Here is a 26,459-nt window from a genome sequence, read left to right on the forward strand (position 1 = left end):
ACATGGAGCTCTAACAGGGTTTGTCGTTAAAAGGAGAGGGAAAAAGATCAAAATAAGACAGAAGATGTTTTGTTAATGGTAGAGATCAACTATTGGAACTATTTGGAAACAACAGAATGGCAAGTTTTGGTGAAGGCTTGGATACACAGTGGAAGAAATAAGGATACACAAAGGAAGAAATAAGGTTAAATGACAGACTAATGGAGGAGATGTTGTCAGAAGTGATAGACAGTGGTGAAAGTTGAGTCATTTCTGGAAAAACAAAACGTCAGAGAGACAAATCAAGACAGGTAGGTTTAGGAAGTCTGGGGCAGATGGATACACCCATAAGTCACCAGTGTGAAGACACACTGAGGGATGGCAAATCAGTATAGCATTTAACTAAATTGAATAAAAAATTGTAATTTAATAATTAAGGGCTACTTCATTTTATCTGTGTAAGAACAAGTTTCACTACCACAAAGCAGCATAACTTGTGAGTTTACTTTTTGCCCTTAACAACTTAGTATATTTACTGTTTGAAACATCAGATTTGAAGGCAATTCTACGAAAAGTGGTTGAACAGGTTGTCACTACTAGTACAAATACATTTTGTACAGTTACAAATGTGGGGGTGACTAGTCAGAGATGCGAGAGGGTTTCTCTTTCTCAGCAACTTACCTTCCTCCTGTCCTATAATTGTTTTTAGTGAGTGAATGAACCTTATTATTCTGCATGAGCTTAACCACTGGTTTATTTTTTCTTGTTCTTCTGCTTAAGAACTTCATTGAAAAAATGGTTACTTGCCACTAGCCACTGATAAAGTACTCAGCTACAAAGCACGTGTTCCAGCTTGGTTCCCTAATGAAAATTTGTTGTGTGGAGTTCTGTTAGACTATTGTTTAGCTTTTTCAGCTTTTCCACAGTAACATCTTAATTTAAATGTATTTCCTTTCAAACAAAGAACGTACACATTGGAGTACAATGGAGAAGTACCACATAGACAACAGCAGAATAATATTATACATTAAAGTGTCACTCAACATAGTAAGGACAATGTAATCTAGACCAGAAATACTCAACAGGTGGCATAAAAAGCATCCCCCACTCCTTAACACCTGTGAAATTAATATATACTTTATAATAGCATCTATTATGTCACAAAATTAACCAAGAAAAATGGGGAAAAGATACAGTTACAAAACCAAGAATCTTGCAGCTGAATGACAAGCTGGATTCCACCCCTAATCTTAGGTCATCCCCTTCTGAATGATGAGCTCATGCTTCTGAATTCATAGCTGGATGTACACTGAACTACCAGTATTTTTTATGTCAATTACATAACTATAAAATGTAATACATACACTTCCAGGGGTGTATGTTTGTTGATCTAATGGATTGAGCAAGTTGAAACAAGGTTATATGGATAGCTGGCTATACAATAAAACGCACAGATAATTAGTTGACTCAAAGAAGTCAACAGATGTGGAAAGTCATTATCCACTTCACTTCCAATGCTCTTGTAGTTGGAAAGGGACAGTGACAGCAAAGATGAACTGCTGTGACACTCCTGAAAAGCCATTTGCTTCTGAAAATCAATATATTTCAACAAGTTTGAAAGTGGTTGCTCCTGAAGATAAGTTACAAGCAAGGAGGGCAGCAAAAAACTGAAGCTATTAATTTTTTTCCAGATTTGCTTTCAACAGTTGAGGAATTTGTTAATCTAATGCTGCGCATTTCTTCAGAGACAGAATTTTAAGTACTAATTTTCGAGGAGGAAATTAGTTACATCAATTTGCCCTCCCCTCTTCAGCTGTTTCTGGATTATACAGTGCATTTCTGAGGTGATCAAAACAATCTGTTATAATTTGTTGGCAGTTGGGTGCCACTGTTCTGCTGCTGCTTTGAGAACCATCCTGTGTGGAAGCCTCTCCTACCCCAACGCTGCCTGACCTGAATTATCTTGTGAGCAGAGTAAGATGCTTCTCCCATTCTGTGGTTTCTACTTCACATTATCGTTCTCCTGCTTTTCCTTTCAACAACCCTGCATCTAAGTCTCCTCTCCCTTCTACTGTTCTCTTGATGTCTCATACCAACTTAAATGCTTCTTCATGAGGAAACCATCAGCTTCCTTTTCAGATTCTGCTTTCTTCACTCCTCTTTCCACATAGTATTGTTTGGATGTCTTCCAAGGGGAAGCTGACAAATTACAATGCAATTACAACTTACTTTCACCAACCATCAGTTTCTTACTGGTTGTACCACTAGTCCCACTAACTAGGTCCCCTCTTCTCACTGGAGATACCCTCATTGCCTTTTGTTCATCATGTTTCATGCCTTGCTGGCTCTTCTGCTTAAAAATGATAAAAAAAAAAGCCTTAATTTCAGAATAATAAATATATATACAAAAGTATCAGTCTTAACCTCATCTTTGACCTCATCTGACACTACAGCTATTGCTCTAGCTGACTTCTTTGGTTAATTAAAAAATAAACATATATTCACATCACAGCCTGAAGTTGCTTACTAATTTCCCCATATACCTCTACAACCTGTCTCGCATCATTTACACTCAACAAAACCTGTTCAGATTCAGTGCTCCATCCTGGAGCATTTTCACATCTCACATTTCTAATTGCTTCATTGGCATGCCTTGCAGAAGATCCTTCTAATCCCTCATTCCTGCTTTCTGTAACAGTTTCTTCAGATGCTGTTCCTGGTCCTCCTAATACTTTATCCGAGTAATCTCAAAGACACAAATTCAATTCTGTCTATATGCTGACAGCAAACAAATCTGCCTGTCAACTCCTAAATCATACAGTTTCTTTACACATAGCCTATTTTAAGGTTCTCCATATCTACTTGCACAACCAACCCTCTTGTCCAAACTCTTGTGACAACATCCTTTTTTTTTTGTTCACAAGAAAAGAAATTTTACCCATTTAGAGTGCTGCTGGTTCTCCAAAGCTAGTATTTGAGTCGTCTGTTCACATTGTTTAGTTAGCTTACTTTTTTTGCATCACATTAAATACAAGCTGCTTGTTTTCATTTTCAAGGATCTGTATTGCCCACGTCTGCCATTCCTTTTCCCCCATTATCTCTCATTTACTCTTCAAGGACAGACAGTGTATACTAAGACCATACTGACCACTACTGCTTTGCTGCTTCTTTGTATTCTCTATCTGACCATTTTAATCTGTTGTCTCCTGTCTTCCATGCAGCTTTGGAAGCCCTTCTAGTTCCATGGCTTTTAAGCGCACAGCATGAGGGGATCCCAGTCTGTTTCTGCCCCACTTCTCTGTGGAAACAGAACATTAAAGAGATGCTGCAAACCTCTAGGTATTTAATAGCTGCCTTCAGGGTTCAAAGGGAAATCTTGTGCCCTAAACAAAAACCAACAACCTTGCGAAAAATTGCCGTCAAGTGTATTAAGCCTTATGAAGTCAGGACTCTTGGTGGACCATGTTTCTCTCCCTCTTGTCCCCCTAGCCTCCCAGGAAAGCCCAAGGGAGCGTAAGTACCTCTAGCTGATGGTGGTTCTAGCCCGGAGCATTTCTGTTAGGATTGCATCCTGTTGCTCTACTTTTGCCAAGGAGCTCTGCAGTCAGAGCATAACAGAGCCCTTTCTGTCCTTCTCCTTGTTCAGAAATCCTTCCTGAATTTGAATTACTGCAAACCTAGGGCATCAACACAAAACACTTGTCTCCACAAACATAAATCAAGGGGACAGCAACTAAACCCAAGGTGTTACCGAGGAATACATAACAGGCAATGAGAGGTCTAAGTCTTCCTTAACGGAGGTTTCTTTTTTTTAAAGAACCTGGAGTCTCTGTTCTTTCCAGGGAGGCTTCCTTTCTGTAGGTGTTTTTAGACTCTGAGCATGAAAGGGAAGAAAATATTGTGTAGAAAGGAAGGGGATCACTGCACAGGAAAAGGTTTAGAGGCAGATCTTGCGTTCTGTTGCTCCCTGACTTCTCAGCATCTTAATTCCTCAGCAAAGAAATGGGTATAGCATTACTTAATAGAGAAGTTGTGAAATCTTAATGAAAGGTTGTAAAGCATGTTTATATGGCAAGATGATACAAATCATGGGCATGGAAACCATTATTTCTACACAATGAAGCCATAGTTGCCTATTTTTAATTTTTCTTTTTAATGTTGTTAGGCTCGGTTTTTCTTCAAAGTCTATCTTTAAATCTACAAACCCACCACAATAAAATCAACTGTTCTACTAACCAGCCTTGGATATCTTTCAGGAGAACAAATGAGAACCCCATTGACTAAAGTATCTCAACAATCTTTCCTCCGTAACACATAGGAGTTTCTTCCTGTCTTCTATATTCATATTAAATACACTGTGTTTTATCAGCAGCTTGGAAAAAGCAAAGTGAATGAGCATCTTTTACCACTTTAATAGCATATGAAAGAAGCTGGTAAGGCAAGGAAGGTGAGGCATCTTCAATGTGAGAAGAAATTATTTCCATTCTAGGTTGATCCCTCACTGTGCTGAGCCCCTGTTTCTTTCACAGGGGAGAAGCCATGGTTCCTTACATGTCAAACCATTCTAAAGCAGGACACGTGTCCTCCACTTCAGTTGGTTCTGGCAAACCAAATGTATGATCTGAACTTTTTTATTAATCACTTTGCATCACATTGCTTTCTCAAAACTAAATGCAGCTAGCATTTGTCTCCTTGTGCACTGACCTGAAGTACCTGGTCATGAAGCAAACCTATTGATAGGTTTTTTAATTGTGAAACTATCTGTTCTTCTATAAAATGGATTTCACCTCCAAATCCCACAATTAAAACACTAGAGAAGTACATCAAATATAGAATGACCCATTTATCCAGTAATTTTTTTCATCCATGAGCTGAAGGAACAAAATGTAATCTTGAACACCAGCTAACGTAGTAGATGTAATCTCCTGCTTGTAGAGATAAATATACACTACTCAAACCTAAGAAGAGCCCTTGATTTCAGCAGTTCTGTGGAAGCTCAACAAGTTGTCCATCTCTATACCAGAAACCTCTGAGTGTCTGCCCCTGCAGTCTCCTGGCAACTGTAAATGAACCTAAATATAAAATTCTAGAGGGGAATTTGTAAATCCTGAACCTGGCTTGAGTTTCAACCTCTTTATCGCTGAGTTTTAAATGGGAAAAAATACTGTTATTTTTGGAAATAAACCTTGCAAACTTCTTTCTCTAATAAGCTAATCGCAGCTATTAGTTTCAAATTCAGAGCTGACAGGCCATATTGAAATTGTGACCTCTTTGTCCTATGAAAAAACAGATGTGAATGATGGTACACATCTCCTTGATGTCAAGTTTTAGATGTGATATACTATTTTGTGCAGGCCCAATTCTACTTCCTTCCTTTTCCCATCCACTGTTTATGATCTGTGGCAATTATGTGAAGAAGTTACTTGGCTTCAGATCTTTCCATTCTCTTAACCTAGGTGAATTTTAATTGAACTCAATAACAGTTTTCAAATTCAGATCACTTGCATATCAACATTTTGTATTTCAAAGGCCAAGCATGATCAGTTCTGATGGTGGGTCCTGTGGAAAACCTCTCAGCTGAAGGAAACCCATTTTGGCAATTCTATTCTATCATATTATCTGGCATCTTTTCTAATGCCAGTGTTTTCAAAAAGTACAAAAAACCCTGTAGGCAGGTTCTTTCTGCCTCCCCCATGACATCTGGGCTAGTTTTGCTTTTTCATTCCTCTCCTCTCCCTCCCTCCTCTATTCTTCCCAGACAGATCTGTATCAGCTCTGATAACCTAGTCAAATTACAGCTCAGGTAATTAAACTCTGTGTAACAAATCCTTCTTCTAGTTCAAAGCTAGAATGCAATGTCACTGCAAGCCTTTAAATGCTTCTGCTCCTCCCTAGGAATGGATATATATATGAGAGGTAGTTGAAGTGACTCTTTTATGTACAGTTTTTAAAGGATGCAGGATGAAAGGTGCTATATAAATATAAGATATACTTTTTCATAGTCCAGTATCTTAGTGAAAGGTTGTAATTAGTGTAAGCACTGCTTAACATAAATCAGAACATTGCATTCAGCGTTTCAAATGCAACGTCTTGACAAGATGTAGATTATTTTATGTTGCACATAAAAAGCAGCTTGTAGTAAAATATTATAATGATGGTCTGAAGAAGCTTTGAAATCAATAGATGACAAGTTACTGAAATTAGGGAGGCCTGACCTGCTCTGCTAGTACATCAGACAGACTTGGGTTTATTTGACCTTAAATTTTTTGCAATTGTTTTCTTTCTGGTGAGTTCTAAATTCCTTAAACGTTAAAGGATTTTGTTGGCATTACTGTTCTGGTTGCTTTTTGAATCTATTTTTGTTTTATACAAGATATGGTGAATGGAGAGAAATCCTAGGAAAGCAGATTGTTCTTAGCACTGCTGGTTATTTCAAGCCTGTGATTTATTTGCAATGTAATTTAATTATTAAAAATAGACAGTATTTTTATATCTTTCAATTCTGCTATACACCAAATCACAAAAGCCAGATATTTTCTATTAGTGTTTGATAGCATGTGGTTACAGAGGCCATAAAAAAAATAAAGGGCACTTACAGTTTTAGTATAAACTATGATTAATTTTTATTAGGATGATACATTTATATATTATAAACTGACAATTTATTTGTAGATTTTTTTCCTGCAAGTTTAGTAGTTTCCCTCAGTGCAGACTTGTATATGAGATATTTGAGTGTCTAAAACGATGTATGATAAATGAAGTAGCATGCTACTTATACGCTTATCATGTTCCCTGACTAGCAACAGGTTCAGCAAAGGGCACAGCCAGTAAATGAAATTTTCCACCAGGACAATATATCATCACAAGAAATGTATGCGTTGGAAACTTACAAGCTTGCTCGAGATGCGGACAAGGTGTGAAATGGTAAAAAATGAAAAGCAGAAACTGCATATAGTAAATTTCAAATTCAGCTGTATTTCCATATTGGCTGAGTCCAGTGCTTTAACTGTTTGAAGTCACGTACTTTAGAAAATAATAAACACATACACCCAAATTTAGCTCAGTTTTAATGCTAGGATAAACTCCCTTCATTAGATATGCTATAACTTCTTTTGAGAAAAGAAACTGTAATGCATCTAGTGAGAACATTTTTTAAAATCCCTTTAGAGTCAAAATATAAAGCAACATCTTTAAATGCATATTTCTTCTTCTGAGTTACAGGTTGAAAATCTGCTCCAGGAAATGTTTATCATAACTTTCAACACTCTGTGGAGAGCACTAATTAAAAATAATAATAAAACACCCAGGGGAAAAAAAAAAAAAAAAGAAAAAAAAAGAATGGTATCTGTATATTTCCCAGTAGAATTTACTTTATTTACAATAATATTTCATAATAAAAGTTTCTGACATATAACCATGGAAGCCTGACACACTATAAATACTCCTGTTTTCTTGCAAAAAGGTACACCAAATACCAAGGAGAAACTTCTTGGCATTCTGGTGATACGTAGGATCATGGCTAAAAATACATTGAGAGTGTCTGTTTATATGGCTACCAGCTGTACAGCCTAACTGAAGAGAGATGAGCACTGGAAAAGCTGGTCAAATCCTGGAATTCTGTCTGAAAGAAGCTTGTGAAACTTCTTGAAATTTTACTGCTACACTGCAAGAAATCTAGCATAATGACATTGACTTGTGTCTATGTATTATGGTAGTGGCTGTATTTCAATGCTCCAACAATTTTGTAAACTGAGTAGCAAATCCTACTCTTTTCTTACATCTGTACTGGATAAAATACATCTCTGGAGAGATTTGGGTCATTTCATTTTAATGTGCACAGTAATTTTAAAACAAGCAGAACATACTTTGGGCCACAATGTCTTTCTATTGGTTTGGGGTTTGGTTTTTTTTGTTTGGGTTTTTTGTTTTGTTTTGTTTTTTTTTTTGTTGGTTGGTTGGGTTTTTTGTTTTGTTTTGTTTTTTTACCAGAAAAGTCTCCCTCTCATCTTTCTCCAACTTGCTTCCAAATAGCAACCTTTCTTCCACATTCCACTCAAAACAGAAGTAAAATATGTTTACAGTCACATTCCAGTATCTGTTTCATAAATGTTCTATTCCCTGCCAACATATGTTGTGATGGGCATCTTGTTTGCATGGGTGGAATTAATGCCACCTTATTCCAAAGGTGTTAGTGACAAGTGTTACAAAAAGACATGTGCAAAGGAGCAATATTTCTTTATCAAACCAAAACTAGCCCCTCTTCTGGGAACAGACTTTCCCTGTTCACCCTCTAAACTACATGGCCTTTCCTCATGGCAGTGCAGATGTGACTTAGCCAAGCATTTTCCCTGGAGAGAAAGAAAGACCCTCTGATACACCATGCCTCTGGGCAGGATGTGTCACACATTCTCAGGCTGGCTCTCCCTACTGCTTCATTTTTCATCCCATGTGTTTAGGCTTTCTGTTTTGCCCCCACAATGGCAAGATCTTGACCTGACTGAAATCAAAGGAAATTCTGCTATTCCATGCAATGGGGCCAGGACTTCTCTTCACATTTTTGCTTAATTCCAAGCTTTCTTGATTTATGTTCTTTGGCTTAATGTTTAACATTTTTGTGCCTCACCACCTATTGGGACTTACCGTTTCCCTGTCCATCTCAAATCCAGATAAAAGTTTTATTTTGTGATTTTCTCTAACCTTTTATCCTTACAATGCTACTTCAGAACCAATCTCTTTTTGCTAAGACAGATTGCTCTCTTCTGAAGCACAGTGAATCAAAGTCTAAAAACAAACACACAAAAAAAGGCAATGAGAGCTCTTCGGGGTTTAAATGGACAGAATTCAACAAATTCCATGCTCTTTCTAGAACATGAGGCTACAGCCTGTCTAGTCATAGTCCTCTGGATATTTAGCTAAGAATTCCCAGTTCCTGCAACAGCAGCCGAAGAACTAACTCTCTAAGTGAAATTAATTAATTTTGCAACTCAGAGGAAAACAAGACCACTGCATGCCTCCAATTTGTGTCCTTTGCACTCCTGCATGAGTCTCATGATCTTTGCTGCATCTGGATCAAAAGACCTAATCTGCTTGGTTGATGTCAAATGAGGGTACGTGAACTGCCTGGTTAACTCTGTCACTGAGCAATGACTGCTTTCTTCCAGGGAAAGGCTCACTTAGCACTGACGCGAGGAGACCTCATGGGCTCTGTTACCACTTTCAGTGTCGGTACCTCCTGTGCCAGCTCTTTGTGCCACTGTCTGAGTTCAAACACTTGGGCACTGCTCTGTAGTTCTAAAAGCCAAGCCCTCCAATTCATTTACAAAGTAGTTTATATACGATTTTTTTTCCGTTCCTTTCTTGCCATATATCATAACCACCTTTTTGGATGACAGGCATATTTTCAGTGCCATTTGTTTCAGCCTGCCTTGTTGGATGGATTGCAGCTTCCATGAACAATATCTTCCACCCAGTTTCTGCTCTTTCCCCTAAAGTCTCCTGTTACTTGGGATTGTTTTCTTGTTCCATAACATCTTAGTATTCTTTTAACTTATCAAATTGACATTAGCATCCTTGAAACATTCTGTATAAATACAGCAACGTACAGTCTCGTTCATTTTCTTGTTTTAGGATAAGCAGACCTGCAGCTACCCTAGAGATCATCTTTTTATTTGCCACCCTCCTCAGGGGTGTGAATGAAGATAAAGACAATTGAGCTTCAAATATTTATTTTTTTTTAACTTATTATCAGAGATAACATGTTTTGGAAGGACTATAAGAACTAATGATTTTAATTGGCAAAGGAGTATGTTTCTTTAACTGTTTTGTACCTCTTCGGCTCTGCTACTTCAATACCTTTCTAATGGTTTCTTCCTTCTGAGACAAATAATATACTTGCCATTATAAAACATACTATTCCATAAATTGCCATGTGGGGAATCACAGGATCTTAATTAAGGGAGATAGCAATGATTTAACTTTTATATCTGGTTTCAGAAGCCTGGGGGCATTTTACTCTCAGTTTACATGACACTGTGGTCTCAAAAGGAGCCATTTAGTACCTACGGGGCTCCTAAGATCCATTCTGCTTTCTTCCTTAAAATTTTCAGCATTTCGTATCTTACTTTGGCACTATGTACGCTTACCTTTATGGGTATAATTAGTGAGCAAAACAAAGCAAAGCAAAAAAACCACAAGCCTAGAGAAATAAGTGCTGAAAAAAAGAAAGAAAAACATTACAAAATAAATTCTCTATTACAGCCTGTAGAAAACTAATGAGCTGCCCATACAAGTGCCATGTTTATTCTTGCTTCAAAGTACCAACAGATACTAGGTTTGTATTTCAGGCTCTATGTTCAAAGCAACATTTAAGCATACTGATTTTTCGAATTCTTTGAAGCTTCCACAGATTTTTCTATAAGCAGTTGTCCTTTTCTACCTAACTAAAGACGGCTAGGACTGTCGTGAGCTGGCAGTTTTACATACCAGACCAGGACAACTCACACTGGCATTAAGGAGTTCTTTTGTCCATTTGGAAGGCCATGGGAAACCATCAGAAGCAGAAAATGCAATTAAAAGAAAATCTATCTTTACAATTTCTTCTAATTCCCTGAAGACAATACGAGAAATCTTCAACTAGTAGTGTAAGTAAGCTGGATTTATGATATTGCAATATTACCTTGTTTGTTTGTTTGTTTAGACAAAAAGAAGGCTTCAGCATGGAGCAGCACTCAGTCTTTTATCATTCTATCTGATCAAAGGCCATGGACTAATATTCCAAAGTATATTAATAATCCTTCCCCTCACAGACTGCAAAACCAGGAGTTATACAGCTCTCCTTACATTTTCCTTTGTGCTTGAACATAATCTTGATTTTACTAGAATTCTTCTGTTTCCATTTTGACACCAGTCAACTATTGATTTTAATGACACAAAATTATCCCTGATATTCACCCTTAGAAGAAAGCAAGATTATATGCCCTGAATGTATGGATACTACAGGATTCATATACTTATTGGGCAGTGGGAGGGATAAAAGAGAGACAGAAACAGAACAGAAGTCAAAGGAATTAGACCCACTCTCCTATGTAAAATAAACTTCTCAGTATTTAAAAGCCTACAAAATTTAAATTATGTCAATAAAGATTTCATAGTGTTTTAAATTAACCGTGGTAGAAATACAGTCCACTTAACTAGGGTTGGGAGGAAAGACAACAGAAAAAAATGGCTTTTGCGGTTCACTTAAAGCACAGCCTCAAAAGTAAAATCCGCTGATTGCAAGTGCTATGAGTATGAGGTTACATGAACTTAATATTAACTTTACAAATCAGGAACTTTATGATGAAATGGATCTCTTCATTAGAAAATCCCCAACTACTCTGTGGTCTGTGGAGACGTTATCTGATCATTCAGTGATGTACTTGTGGTTTGTAAGAATGGGGACCCTAAAGATCATCACAGCCAAAGTCTCTTCCCTGGGGCCTTTTTACTCTGCTGACACTTACTGAAAATCTACCAGCAATACACTCTCCAGAGCAGCAATCATTAACTCATTCAAAGTCACAGGCACAAGGGTCTGGGGTTAGCAACTATTAATTAGTGTAATTATTCCCAGGATGACAATTACCAGCTACAGGATCCACTTAACATCTATTCTCAAAACTTGTCTTTCTCCAATGCTAATGTTTCTAATAGGTTCATTTACCACCATTTACTGATTACATTCACTATGGTATATTGTTTCACAGGGACAGGACGGAAAGCCAATACCTAATATTGACCTTTACAGTATCCTGTGATTAGAAAGGCTGCTTCTACCATCATTAGCCACGTCATTCTATTGAAAAACATATATACTGTTTGTGATAGATTTGTGATATTTCTCCTCTTTCAAATATGCTTACAAAATTAATTTCCTGGAGAGATAACATGGTGTGTTTCAAACTATATTCTTCAATAATGCACTCGTTCAAACTAATACGTTGCATATATTAGTTGTACAATTTGATGTTTAAGACTATTTCAGCTAACGGTGATATGCACATGGTATAATCGTAAACCTGATACTCAAGTCTTCATTAGGAAAGAATAACAACGAGAAGAGGTTAATGTCCACAGTATATGTTTCCTTGGCAGTGTCCAGATCATGCATGGTACTGAGCCATATTGAAACCCTGTACAGTTCAAAGAAACTAGAATCTTGTCATTCATTTAAATCAGACCTATATATTTCCGGAAGGAACAGAGAATTAGAAATAGCATAAATTTAGCTTTACCTGCTTAAGGAATCTAACACAGCTCTCCTGTGAAGAGGGAGATAAGATGTCCATAACCAACAAGACTTTGGTAGGACATAGAGCTAATTAATAACAGAAGGAAGCAAGCCTTTGATAGGAAGATTTTTCTCTAGATTTTGAAAATTTGAGGTATTTTAAATCCATGATGGGACCAATTTCACCAAATGCTTTAACAGATCCTACTGATTCCAAAGACTATTAATCTTCTGCCAAATCAGAGCCCCACATTTCAAAGTGTGTAAACTATGATAAATCAGAAGTTGTCATACACTGAGACTACAGAAGGAGGAAGTTTATCTGTTAGAAGGTAGTACAAGGGTTCCTCTTTCCAATACTGGTAAAGTCTGGATTATTGAAACAGGAGAAATATTTTCTAGTACAAGAGCAGTAGAAGAGAGCAGGGAGTATGGCATCATGTTATTCTGACATGTTTCTCTTTCTTCGTTCTCCAAGAAGCTGACAGCAAGAGCAATCAGGGATGTCATACACTGGATATCAGCATTCAAAAGGGACGGAGGAACAGAAGTATGGCACTACATTCTCTGCAGAAGCATTATTTCTTTACTCTCACTATATTGATGAGTCACAAATCAAAAGAGAACACATTTTTAAAACTGTGTTCCTAAACTGTGTTTCAGAGTGGTAACATGCTATTTTAGCATATATTTTAAAGGGTCTCCTGGACAGTGCCTCAACTACACAGGAGTAAGTGGAAGCAGCAGTGTTGCTTTTAAATGTGCTGCTAGATTGTATTTGTGAGCATTTGATGTTCTTTTTTAATAACCTCAAGTAAAAGGCTGAATGAATTCAACAACAGTAGCTGAAAAAAGTGCAATGATTCATATTATAGGAAAATGGAGAAAAGGATACAGGACTCTCCACTGAACACAATCCTATATTGTAGGCAATCTGTGATAACACCCTTTTCATTTCAGTTCAGTCCCATAAAATTACCACTAACATTACAACTCATGCAGAACACAGATAAATGTAAAAATGTCACAGAATTCTTCCAGATGGGACTTTTAGTTCCACTAGATCACCATCTACTTTTTTACTTGTCTAATATTTCATTACAACCTTCCATAAGTTAATTTTCTTTCCACTGACCATGTAAATCACAAATCAATTTTCATTTAAAATGCCTGACTACAGATTGCTCCTGAAAGCTCAAAGCATATGCTTCAGTGAGCTCTCTAACATTCTTAATGCACATTAGAAAAATGTTGTGGTTTTTTAAAAATCTTTTTAAAGGAATTAATTTTACATTAAAGTCTGGCATGAGACCCAAGTAGTGGTATTCCTCTCCTCCCTCTGCCTCTAAAAAGCAGGTACATTTTGGAAATGTAACCATATGTAGAGCTAAAAGTCTTTCATGATAATGACATTTGTTCCTAAACCAAAAATTCAGGCAAAAATATAAACTGCTTTAGATTTGCAGAAAGCAGACATGATTACTTAATCCCAAACCCCTACTGCAATCATGTACTTCTCTAGGGGAAAGAAGACAGAAAAGGAAGAAAAGGAGAAAAAACATTCACAGTTGAGCCAGTGACTGTGCTTTCTTGGAACCATTCTTTTTTCTCATATTCTAACAGAATCTTTGTTTGGGCTAAAATGTATGACTGAATATTGTTAACTTTACTTACAGAAGCAGCCACCCTAAAACCAATGGGATATGCCTATGAGACAAGGAGGATTCAACCTTTACAACAATCTATAAGAAATGTGTTATAGGAATGCCCAGAAAATATCTTGAAAGAGTATTCTCTAAAATGTTCTTTTCTTATATTAATTTAAACATAGTGCTTCCCCCCTTGCAAATTTCTAAACATACATTTGGCAGACTGGTCTTGGGAAACATGGTTTCTATGGCTGGTTTTTCTATTCTCCTGTTAAGAAACACAGGGCAGTCACTTTGCTACTCTGTGCCTTAGTTTCCCCGTTAGTAAGCAGATCATTAAAACGACCCTTTTTTCATATTAAACAGGACCACTTAAATGCGTAAGCTTACATATGCATCAGCATTTACTGAATAGCAAGAGGCAGGAGTGATCATGTGGTCACTTAACTCTTTTTGTAGGTAGACTACATTTCCTCACACCTGGAATTTCCATGCTGTTTAATTTCAGACTTTTCATGTTATTGGCACCTGAGAACCTCAAACCAAACCCTGAAGGACAAATATTCCAACAGAACAACCTGGTGTGGTGGGAGAAGGAAGGGCTGTATCTGCTCTTGGAACACGAAGGAATTGTAACCCTTTCTAATGGCATTACCCCAGATCACTGAAGTCTAGTTGAACTGACTACGTGCAAGGGAAGACAGAAGCATGGATCCTCCAAGTCTCTTTCCTGATCTGAACCCACATGCAAGTCTTCCCTTCACTCTCTTTTCCTCTGCTTACCTGGCATACCCATATTTACCATGTCTCCCTCTACCTTTGGGATTTTCCTTCCATCTCTGAAGTTCATATCTGTGCTGTTTTGCACCACTCTATCACAGCTCTTAGCAAGACGGTACAGCTTTGAATCCCAAGTTCTTGAAGCACTCTGACATTGGGAGTCTAGCTTGGGGGTGATGGAGAGGGTGTCAGTTTAAATAAGGCTGAGTGGTCATGACAATTGAAAGTAGTTCTGCATTAAGTGCGGCTCTTTCTCATAATGCAATATGTCAGTGCTGACCAGTGAAATGGGGGAAGGGAAAGGCTCTCGAGTCATCTCTGTAAATAGGGTCTTGCCAAACCATTTGCAGGTTATAGTCAGCCAAACCTTGAGGGTCTTCGCATGGCGTTTTTTAAAACCCAAACTCCCAAATGTCAGTGGGGCCTCAAGCATCACATCTAATGTGAATCTGCCTCACTAAACTCGAGAGCTGAGGGCCTCCAGATTTGGCTCTGTGATGGCATATCACAATCACCGCTTAGAGCTGACCACTTGTAACAGTGATGTGGAATCACTTCAGATATGAAGAGGTGTGGGGAAAAATGTTTACTTTGCTTCCTGGCTTAGAGAAAACCCATCATCTAAGAAGAAAGCTATTCACAACAGCCAACTCTCCAAAACAGTCTATTAATAGTCACTGGAAACTTTCTGGAGTAGGGATTACCACTGAAGACAACCTGTCTGGTAATCTAGCAAGACTTTTAAAGTTCACTACTGTAACTAAATACTGAAATATCTGGTTGGGTTATCTGACCAATCTGAAAGGCTATTTTGGAGATTTCTTTTGGAGGAAGATTTCTTAATAGTTTTTTTCAAAAAACTACTCAATGTGGGAGATGCCTGTGAGTTGGTTCAGTTGGGTGGCTAGTTTACTTTTCTTCTTTTTTCCATTTGCCTGGACAGCTCAGGGCCAGAAGGATGTCCTTTTGGGTTTTACCTTCCTTTGTGTTTTTATTTTTCCACTTATATTTCTTTTTGTGGCTTTTTGTTCCATCAGCAATGGGTTGGCAAATGCCTTTAATGATCAAGAGGTGAGCAACCAAAGAGGAATCCAAATTGCCGTGGCCAGAAAGAACACTAGATACTTGAGCATCTTTCCATTAACTAGATCCTCTACCTCTTTGCATGATAATGTGAAATTCTTCTCAGGAGGAGCTTCTATTTCACAGCCTGCTGGATAGAGGCTCCTGGATAAGTGAGCTAGCTGAAGTTTAAAAGGGGCAGTAGAAGTATACGCACATGCTCATAGATACAGGCTGGGTTGTGAAAAAGAAAATATCTGAAGGCATATTAGAAAGAAAAGGAAAGCAAATACTTCTCATGAAAATCATGCACTCTCCCAAGAGTCTTTTCACACACACACACACAAGTTTTCATGTAATTCTGATTACTTCTTAATGAAGAGACTAACATCTGTACAGAAAAGTTGGAAAGCCTGTGTTTCCACTATGAATCACACACCAGCAAATACAAATCAGAACTTCAAATTTAGATGTCTACATGCCCATTTCAATGCCTATCAACAGATTTATATGCACAGAATATTTAGGCATTCCATTTTCAGCATTTTGCCAACAATTACTAAACAGAACATTACAGCTGCTGGTGGCTAAAATCAGAGCTGTCAAGTTAAATTTAACTCTGCAGGTGCTGACGGCAGAGAGTTATTTATTACGTAAACCATATAGACCTGCAACCTGGGCACTCAGGGCTCTAACAGAAGCCTCTACATAAAGAACGTATCTCTGAATCATCAGCAATGAGGATTTGTTTTCATTGCATGTACACCCATCACAAATTACTGCTTCCTGAAGCACTAATACAGGTTTAAGGCTATGTCAACATTAGCAAGTAATTTGCTGCAGTATGAGAGGATCACTAGATGGAGATAGTTGGTTCTGAGTCTCTCCCTCTACTTCTAGCCCAGGGTTTTTACTTTGGACTGTATATACTCTGGTTTCTTGCACTGAATGTGCGGGTCTTGAAACCATACTGGGGTTTGGGCCAACTGTTGGTTTGGGGCTTCATATCGGCACCTGGCTCTGGGATGCAGTTGGCATGCACCTGGAGTGGAGCTTCTGGTTTAGCTTCCTCCAAAAGAAATCTGGTCTGTGCACATCAAACTAACCTGAGGCAAACAGTGGGAACAAATGGATTAATTTCAAGTGTGCTCTAATTCTCTAAGCCAAAATACTTCAGTAGATGCAGCCTGCCATACAGTAAGATTTATTTTATGAACAATAGCTTACCTCCTCCCTTCCTATACCACAAACGTTCCCCTTACTACTACCAGTGAGTTAGATTTCTTAGCCCTTGTGTCTAATCTCCACCATGCTATTTATGAAATGATCACATCAGGAGACAAAGAGAATGCAAGTGGAATGTGACTGTGTATAAATTGTTCTGTATTGGAAATCTCATCCCATTCTGTTATTTACTTTTCTCCAAGTAAGATATAATTATATTTGTATAGGTATAAGTATAGATATAGATTAGATGTTACATTACAAAGCCACAAGGGTTCCTGATCTTGTTAACATGATGGTTGTCATTGTTTGTTTTTTTTTGCATGAGCAAAAGCTCATTACTGAGAACCCTTGTCATTCACATCGACTTGTGTTTTCTTAATGGAGCATTTCTGAAATGAATGGCAGGACATACATTTCAATTCAAACTGTACCTTGGAGTCTTGCTCCCACTCAAGTCAATGAGGCTTCAGGATAAAGGAAGCGTTATAGTTTGTGTTTTTACAGGCACACTCTAGTCTCTTTTTCAGGTTGCTTTAAAGGAGGGCCAACAGCTCCTCAAAAATTTTTACTTTCAGGTATTATTTCAGCTGGTTTATTTGGCTACCTTCTATACTAGTTTACTTGCACACTGACAGTCTCCTAGGCTCAAAAGATTCTATAGTTCTTTCTATTCCTTGCAGTGCGGTAGGATGCCATAATGCAAATACCCAAGCCTCACCCTGTCTCAGTTAGTCAGAATGGGTATAGTTTGCCGTGCAGAAGAGATGAACTAAAAAAAAGTCTCACTGCTGGGGAGGGTAATAGCAACACTGCTTTTGCATCAATCCCCTGCCAGGCAATCCATAGACTGACACTGATGGTTGCTCTGGAGGGAATCACTTACCCTCCAAGCTAGAGGTAAGATGCCAGATAAGCAGTAGCCTGTAAAAAGGGATTAAAAGAAGAGAGAAAACCAGGGGGAAAGATTAAGATAATTTACCCTTGTATAGTGTATCCATCATAAATCCCATTGTCAGTATCTATTGTTCAAGTACCTGACAAACTTCTGTTTCTATCCCCTCCATAAAAGCCTCCGTCATATGGAAAGTTGCGTACCTTTCATGGTTTTATAATAAACTGGAAGTGAGTAACAGTGCGATATCAAAGGAAATAAAACTCCAGTTGCTATTGCTGCTGGGGTTGCCTTCTGAATGTGGCTTATACAATATTTCATCTGTGCTGACACCTTTCACTCTCAATTATTTGGCTGCTGTCAAAACAAATCAATCATATTATAGCACTGTGTCTTCATGTTACCATTCCACTGCAAGTTAGCTGCATTAGCTTTGAAATATATGGAAGTATAAAATTTATCTCTATTATTTATTTAATACAACTTTCTCCCTTGTGAGTTATCTCACAAACATAGCAAACTCAAATTATCTGATGTCAAACGTTGAATATATATAAATACCACTAAGAAATTTTAAAATAATGGCACTCATGGGAACATAAATGCATAAAGATACACTTGATAAGCCTTACACTTGCAGCCAATGATTTTCTTCTGACAAATGGAACAAATAGTATATGTTTTTAATTTTGGTTGCAACTGGCCAAGGTGCTCATATTAGATAAATGTAATTTCATAAGACATAACTTTGAACTACCACTCCTGCTAAAGCAGAGCAAACCAAAGATTTAAAGAACGATTTTGTTACCAGTAAAATGAACAGAGGGTGGGGGAGGAAGCTGGGACCGAATATTTTTTAAAGATGCTATAGTGCTGGGAGGGGAGCACGGTCTTCCTTTACAGTTCACAAGCATTGATTTGGGAAAGGAAAAGCTAAAATCTTGAAGAGAAAATCTGAAAGCGATTGCTCTGTTAGATTGCTAGACTTACAGTTTTCAGAGAAGGTGTAAAAGTTTATTCTTGAGAGGTTTTATCCTTTTAAAAATAGACAAGAAAGAAACAACTTTCAGGTTGCTAATAAATGAATTTTCTGAAAATGTACTACTATCTTTTTCTTGTTTTTTAGAGAGGATTCATGTCCTGTTACAACTGCATCTTCTAAAATACAAAAGCCCAATATACTGGGAAAATTACAACAGGTTTATCACCTCCAGATGTTTACCTCTTCTTCATTTATTACTGCTGATATAACGGGAAATCAGCTACAGAGTGCAAAACACATTTAGGAACATTTGCGTTGTGAATAACCAAGCTGAAATGTAAAGGATGGACAGAAACAGTGCTGGATGAGGAAAGGGACAAGAGGCTGAAATGGGATCTGAGAAACAGAAAGTCAAAGATATTCAAGGATCCGATTATATAAATCCAAAGCATCAGCATTGACTTCAACAGAATTAATCATGGAAGTGAAATGAGAAACTTTCCTTTGTGCTGAAGATTTATTTTTAATATTGCATAATTTATCATAACCAAGCACAACTAAGTGAAAGAAAAGTCTGTAAGATATGTCAGATCTACAGCAGATAAAGTTTAAAAGCAATATTCCTGTTAAAATAAATAAGGGGGGAAAAAGAACTATAGCAGGCAACACAATTTAAGAACCCATATTGTGTTGGATATTACTAATCTTCGTGGAAACTTCCAGTGTTTTTATGGGCTACAGAAGGTCACTGTAGGTCCCAAACAAGGAAAATTCACCGTATTACCGCAGCTACTCAAAAAGGTCTATGAACCAGAGCAAGACTTCAGAATTTAGGACATTTAGCAAAGATCTAGCTGTGTCTGAGGAACTCAAGGCATCTAACAACAGTGATTTGAGCCACTCTGTAGGAAAGCATAGCGCTCACTATCTGCACATTCATTCACAGGTAGGAAGAGAGTTGCAGGAAACCTGCATGGATTGCCTGCCATCATACGGGACACCTGGGGCGGAGCACAGAGCCGAACACAGGTCTCACGTCTGCGCTCTCTGCTACATGTGTCAGAGCAATAGGCTTGTAAAGACAAAACGTTCGAGGAATGAAAGCAGCTTCAGGGATCAGCGACAAAATGAGAGCGAGGCCTGAAGATCTCCATGAGCACAGATTTCTACCCAAAGGACATAAAATTGTATAGTGGTCTGGGGATGAGAAAACTCAAGGAAGTTTCACTTTCATCATTCCTGATGTCACCAGACAGGTCCTGTTCCCATTTCTAGAGCAATCTCAGTGGCAGACACAATTTTTTTCTCAAAAAACAACAGTAAAAAAGAAAGATGCTGTAAATGTTTCAAGATGCACAATCTGTAACTATTTTAATAAGAGAGTAATAACACACCTTCAGAACTTTCCAAGATAATTAAGGAAAAAAAAAAAAAGACATCTCCATAAAAAAAAAAAAAAAAGGAGGTGTATGGTTCTGTGGCACAGAACCACACAGACTTTAAAGAGATATAATTTTAAAAAATTAGCTCCCACATAGTAGGCTTGTATGTTCCATGCATTCAAAACTCACACCATTAAAAATGACCATAAACCCAGATGGTCAATAGTGTCTTTGTTGTTTTTATGAGTCCCTAAATAAATATGTGCTTGATTAGAATCTCACTGGTCTATCAAGAACACAATTTTGTATCCAGGGAGTTTTTAAAACATGAATCATAGGGATTTTATTAATACAAACACCATGGAAAAACAAAGGAAATTAAACCACAAAGACTATAAATGTCTGACTTAAATCCACTAAAGCAAGGAAATTAAGACTGAAGGCTGCAAATCCATCCTGGTAATCCTTCTACAACTCACTCTATTGCAGTAAAGAGTCTTGGATCAGTGTATGAGTCATATATGCATACATCATATAGACATACCCTTCTATGTGCATGTGATCTAGATGTACCTACCTATTTGCATGTAATCTACCAGCGCATGAAGCATGTACGCTACAATGCAGAGGTGAGGAACAGAATGACAAACACTAGTTAGGATTTTCACTTGCATTTGAAATTTCTTGGCTTTTGTAAGATTACAGTAAGTTAAGTGCTTCACATTATTGGAATGAGTTTTCTCTACATTAATTTAAATTGTCACGGTCTAAATTCAAGAAGAAGATTAAAGGCTCCTGGAAACAGGTGCAAAGATATACTTTAAAAGCAGCATTAAAATGCATCCATGTTCTGGTTGACAGAAACTTCATTTATAATCCTGCATGTAAAGTATTCCTGCCAGGAGCAGTACCAGTCTGAGTCAGAGCTTAATAAAGGGGTACATTCCCAGAAACGCCCAGGTCTTGCACACCAGTCACGCCACAGCTCCTAGCCTAGTGGTCACGTCTGCTAGAGGGTAGTTAACCAACAGGATTTTGGTGGAAACTTTGGGGAGGTGCAGACTACTTCTGCATTTCCCATCTGCTTCTTGGCTACAAGTATGGAAACTCAGACACTGCCAAAACTTGGCCTGCAAAGTTTAAGTAGGTGTGAACACTTTGATTTCAGAATTAATTTGATTTACATCACATCATTACTCCCCACTGATGTTGTTCCATAACCATCAGCAGCGAAAAAGTAGGCATGTCAGAGGTCTATTTTGGGTGGAAGGCAACAACCGAGCACACAAGCATGAGGACTACTGCATTTTAATGCCTCTTTCGGTAGGCCTTTAACTTGTGGGGCAGAAAATCCAAACAACAAATAGCTAACACACTGGGAGTGATCAATAAACAACTAGTAACTAATAAAGCCCTGAACCTTTCACATTCCCTCTGTGAAGGCAGCAATTTGCCACTGAGTAAGACGAGCAATTAACATGAGGCCATAGCATTCCCACAGGAGAAGCCTAGGATGGGGGGGGGGAAACCAACCAAACAAAAAACCAGCCCAGTAAGGTTCATTCTGCACTACCTTCAGAAAACCAGGTTTTGCCCTTTCTTCCAAAAGCATATGTTATGTCTCCCAAACAGTACATTTCCTGGGACACCAGACGGAGACACAAAGCCTTCTACCCATCATTAGGGATCCCTGCCTACTACTTCAGCTTCCCTACTACACGCTTTGGATGGCATACAGCTGTTAGCCTGAGGAAACCTGCTGTAGTGGTTGCTAATCCATAGGCATGCTGTGCATGCCACAATGTGCTTAAGGAAGCACAAATTCATGCTATTTCTTCCCATGTACGCAGGTAGGGAGGTTAGTCTTAGGGGGTGGCTAACCCCTTTGTTTAAGTGAGCTCTTCACAGTGACTGCATTATGCGTTTGAGGGCTTCACAGAAATTGCTAGTTGAGTGCAGCTCCTTTTCTTGGTTCTTGTCACTCTTGTTCTGGTTGTGTTAGTACACTGCAGAAGTACCTGGGAATAAACTATTCCTCTAAGTGAAACATCATTTTGATTATTACTGACATTGGTGCTCATTAAAATACATAAGTGAAACACTGCCTTTCTGTAGACTCTGAAAGCTATTTCATGTTACTTGAAGGGGAATACAAATGAATAGGGACTGCATCATGTTAGTTAAAAGGGGAAAATGTTCTAAAAAACTGGAATTGGGACTCTAGATCAGTAAGCAATTGAGGTTTGTAGTTTACTTCTTTTCTGTCTCTTTTTTGTTTTTCATCTTTCTCTGATTTCTGGGTGTTTTTTATTTTTAAGGTGTGTGTACACAGAGGAACGGAGGCAGAGCATGTTTACTTTATCTGTTGCACAATTAATGATACAAATCTATGTACAGATGAAACGAGATCTAATAAATGTAAACAATGTCTTTTTTTCCTTTTTGTTACCATTGTCTTCACCAAACACTCGTTTTGACTAATGTCAAGCAAAAAAAGGCCTTTTAAAATTTTGTTTTACCATCATCTATGTCTATTGTTACCCATATCAATGCATTTTAATGGCTGTCTCCTGCTCTCAAAATGTTTAATACATTTCCCCTTCCATTGTATTGCAGCTAAAATATGACCTGCTGCTGTTTAAATAATGTAATTTAATGATTTCACATTTTCAGCCATGCTAGGTTTCCTTTCAGCACTGAAGCCTTTCACTAATGATTTGGGGAGATAGTTTGTTCTCATTTCTTTCAGAACTCAAGACTGCGAAACTCTGACTTGGAAATAAATTATTGACATCCACTTTAGGAACAGTATAGTATGTAGTGGAAATAAAATACACAAAGTTTCAGTGCCATGAGGCTAGAATCTCCAACTTGTTGATTTCTTTCAAGATTCAAATGTCATTCAAGCTCTGTATTGGTGGATGTATCTAAAATACTGTTGTGCCATTGCTATGCGATGCAATATATTTGGGCCAAACCTTTGCAGAGAGACTCCCAAATTTTTATCCACAGTGCACGAGTGGCCAGCAGTGAGCTGTCAGGCAACACCGTGCTAGTTTCTTCTTATTTCAAACACGTATGGTATACTAAAAGGATAGCTAAAATGCATTAACTTCTTAGCTAAAACTGCTTTGGCTGTCATGGAAAGTGAACAAAGTGAGGGGACAGCCTTTAGCAACTCCTCAGCACTGGAATACCTTCCCATTATTCAGTGATTTCTGAATATAATTTTAACCCTGTTGATTTCATGTTGAAAACAAGACAGAACAAACTCAGCCCCCCCAACAGGTATCTTTCTATTCAGATATACATAAATATTACACTGAGATTTAAAAATCAGACGGGCTTGAGGAAAGAATGTCTTTCCATTAATATCAGCTCCCAGGCACTACTGAATACTCTGAGATTAAGCAAACACTAGTCCCTTGGGGAGGCTCTTGAAAAGGATAACTAAAATTAAAAAAAAAAGAACACACTCCCCAAAAAACCTGGCAAAGGAGATGCAGAAATTGAAACTGTTCAGCCCAAAGAAAAGTTTCCTGAAGACAGAAAGTTCAATATTGATGAACTCCCATTTGGACAATAAGAGGAAAGCTGGCAGGGTGTTTTCTGCATTGAGTCAATAAGGACAGACCAAGAAGCAATGGACTAAAAGCAGCAGGCAGGCAACATGTTGCCTTGTAGGGTACCTGCCTCACCTCTTCTCACAACCTCACCATTGCTACTGTGACACCTCCAAAATTTTTGGTGATTAGGAAAGGATAGCTGTGTTCCAGCTCTAATTCTAAGAAATGCTGATTGGAAAACAGGTGTGTAAATTCCTTGGGACAACAGCTTTCTTGGACGGTTTTTAAATTTTTATCTTCAGTGCTTTTAAAGGATTACAGTGAAAAGTTATGTTTGTTGATTTTATTGTTTTCTTCAAAGAACTGTTGGTGGAAAGCCAGAATTCCATAGGTGAATCTGTGTTATGTTCAGGGATTTCCATTTACTCTAAAGCAGATGGCTCTATTCTGCCACCAACCCTCCGGCATCTCAGTTAAATTGTATTCTTTGCATATTCCTCATGCATATGAAATTTTCTTAATAGAAGCCAGGGAAAACATGTTTTTTTAAGTTTCACAGCAAGAATTTACATATTCACCTTCCTTCTTTCTGTTCACACCATTTGACTTATTTGCTCAGGGAACAGATCTCGTATAACACTGTGTATGGCAAATGACAGCGTAATGAACAGAAAATAATCAAGTATGTACCAAGAGAAGTAGTTCTGAAAGAGGCTTAGCCTAAATCTCTTTTTACTTACAGCAACAAAATTCCTGTTGACTCAGTGCTGGATCAGGACCATATAGCAACTGAACAACGTAAAATAAACACATTTGGGAAAAAAACATTATCTTACTTCACCCCGGACCAGACCTGAAAGTTCCTGAGAATAAAATCACTTAAACATGCATGTGGATCAAACAAAATGAAGTGGTATTACTTCCTTGATCAGCATTTAGTCTGATTGAAGTACTCTGTTAGATCACAACTTTTCTGAATTCATACGTTATTCAAAAAGTCTTCAGGGTGTCTTTTGAATTACCTAGCTGGGGTAGTTTGTGATGAAGAGGTTTAGAAGTTTACTGATGAGAGAAGAAAAAGAAGACAGAAGACCCAGCTCACAGGAGCTGTGGACATCTGTGCTTGACTGCACTGAAATTCAGGGACAGCATGCATGACAAGAGAAGTAATAAGACAGGTTAGAAAACAGGCTGAAAACATTTCCCCTAGTCATCTAAGTCGATTGTGCCACAGTGAGGTTTAAGACAGATGGAAATTGATGAATATGGTCTGATTTCACCCAAAAGGCAGGAATTACCAAAACGGGGTTAAAGCATAGGCTTCTATGAGTATACCTGTAAAAGCGCTGGCTACAAAACAGAACACATATTCTATGATTATCTTTCAAATAGTCACAAAAACCAGGAACCAGAAGTCAATCACTGATGATACCACACAGCTAAAGACGGTCTTAGCACTCTCAGCTGACTCCTACCTTCATTCACACATGCATAAGGTAGTGGGCTACACAGGAAGCAACAGAAACTTACAACTGTGTTTCAGGGTTCTTAAGAGCTATCTTGACCAAGTTACTTCATTTCCTTGTGTATCAGTCTCACTTCCAAATGAGTGCAGTGGGACTTGCTTAGAGGATTGGGAGGGAAGAGTAGAGAAGACGACAAACAGCAACGCAACTAGGTGAATTCATGGGTGCTGTTCCATTTAGCTACTTTATGGAAGATGGGATTGCATCCATAGACAGAGCTGTACCTGATGCTCCGGCAAGTCCCTATTTGATCCCATGCTTCTATCTATCTGTAAAGATTATAGAGGAAACCTTTTCATCTGGTAAGGTCATTGCTTGCAAAATTTATTTGGCAGCAGAGTTACACCTTTTAGCTAGCAATTAGACACCCATGGCTAAACCAAAGAGCAAAGGTTGCCTGGCTTAATCCCTACCCTCCAGCTTTGCAATACTGGGTGAATAAACAACGTAAGAACTGCACGAGCTTATGTTTATTTATATACTACATACCCAGCAACTATAACCTGGGGCACTCCAGAGTGGAAGGATACATTTTTATAATGCCTGTTTCTTCATTAAGATTTCATCATCCACCTACGCTAAAAAGCCACTTCTCCTTCACTTTGTTATATCTGCTTTTACCCACTCCTGTTCCCGCATTATTTTTTTAATCTCCAGTTCCCTACTTTACATGCACTCTCAAATTTTAAACAAGCAAAATTTGTGCATTAGTGTGTCCTGTTCATCTATGATTTATGAATGACAGGTTCTTCGGTGCAGCTTAATGGTATGAGAGAGACATTATTTTAAACATTAAAGTGAAAACCATTTACAACTATGATAAGAGAGGTCTGTTGACATTAAACTTTAAAACATTCACAAGGTAAAGGCAAGTAGCTGCCCCAACAGGTGAGAGTACTATGCATGCGGTTTGTACGGGAGTTTGTTCAACACAAGCTGTCTCTTCCTTCTCTCTGTTTCACAGCCTGTAGGATATCGTGCTTCAAACAAGTCATCTGCTAATCAGCAGCCACCAGAGTTTAATAACTAGAAAGTACTTAGGGCATAGTAATGCAGAGCACTCATTTAAGAAAAAATTACCATACTGTCTGAAAAGAACTCTTCCTACCATTTACATCAGCAAGAAATAAAATAAATATATCAAAA

General features: G+C 38.0%; 1 protein-coding gene across 3 annotated transcripts in view; it reads right to left on the reverse strand.

The window, feature by feature from the left end:
- Window positions 1-26,459, reverse strand: part of POU6F2 (POU class 6 homeobox 2) — a 319,374-nt gene that overhangs the window by 155,858 nt on the left and 137,057 nt on the right. The gene's annotated exons all lie outside the window — the stretch shown is intronic.

Source organism: Falco punctatus (assembly GCF_963210335.1).
Source record: "Falco punctatus genome assembly, chromosome: 4".
Lineage (NCBI taxonomy): Eukaryota > Metazoa > Chordata > Aves > Falconiformes > Falconidae > Falco > Falco punctatus.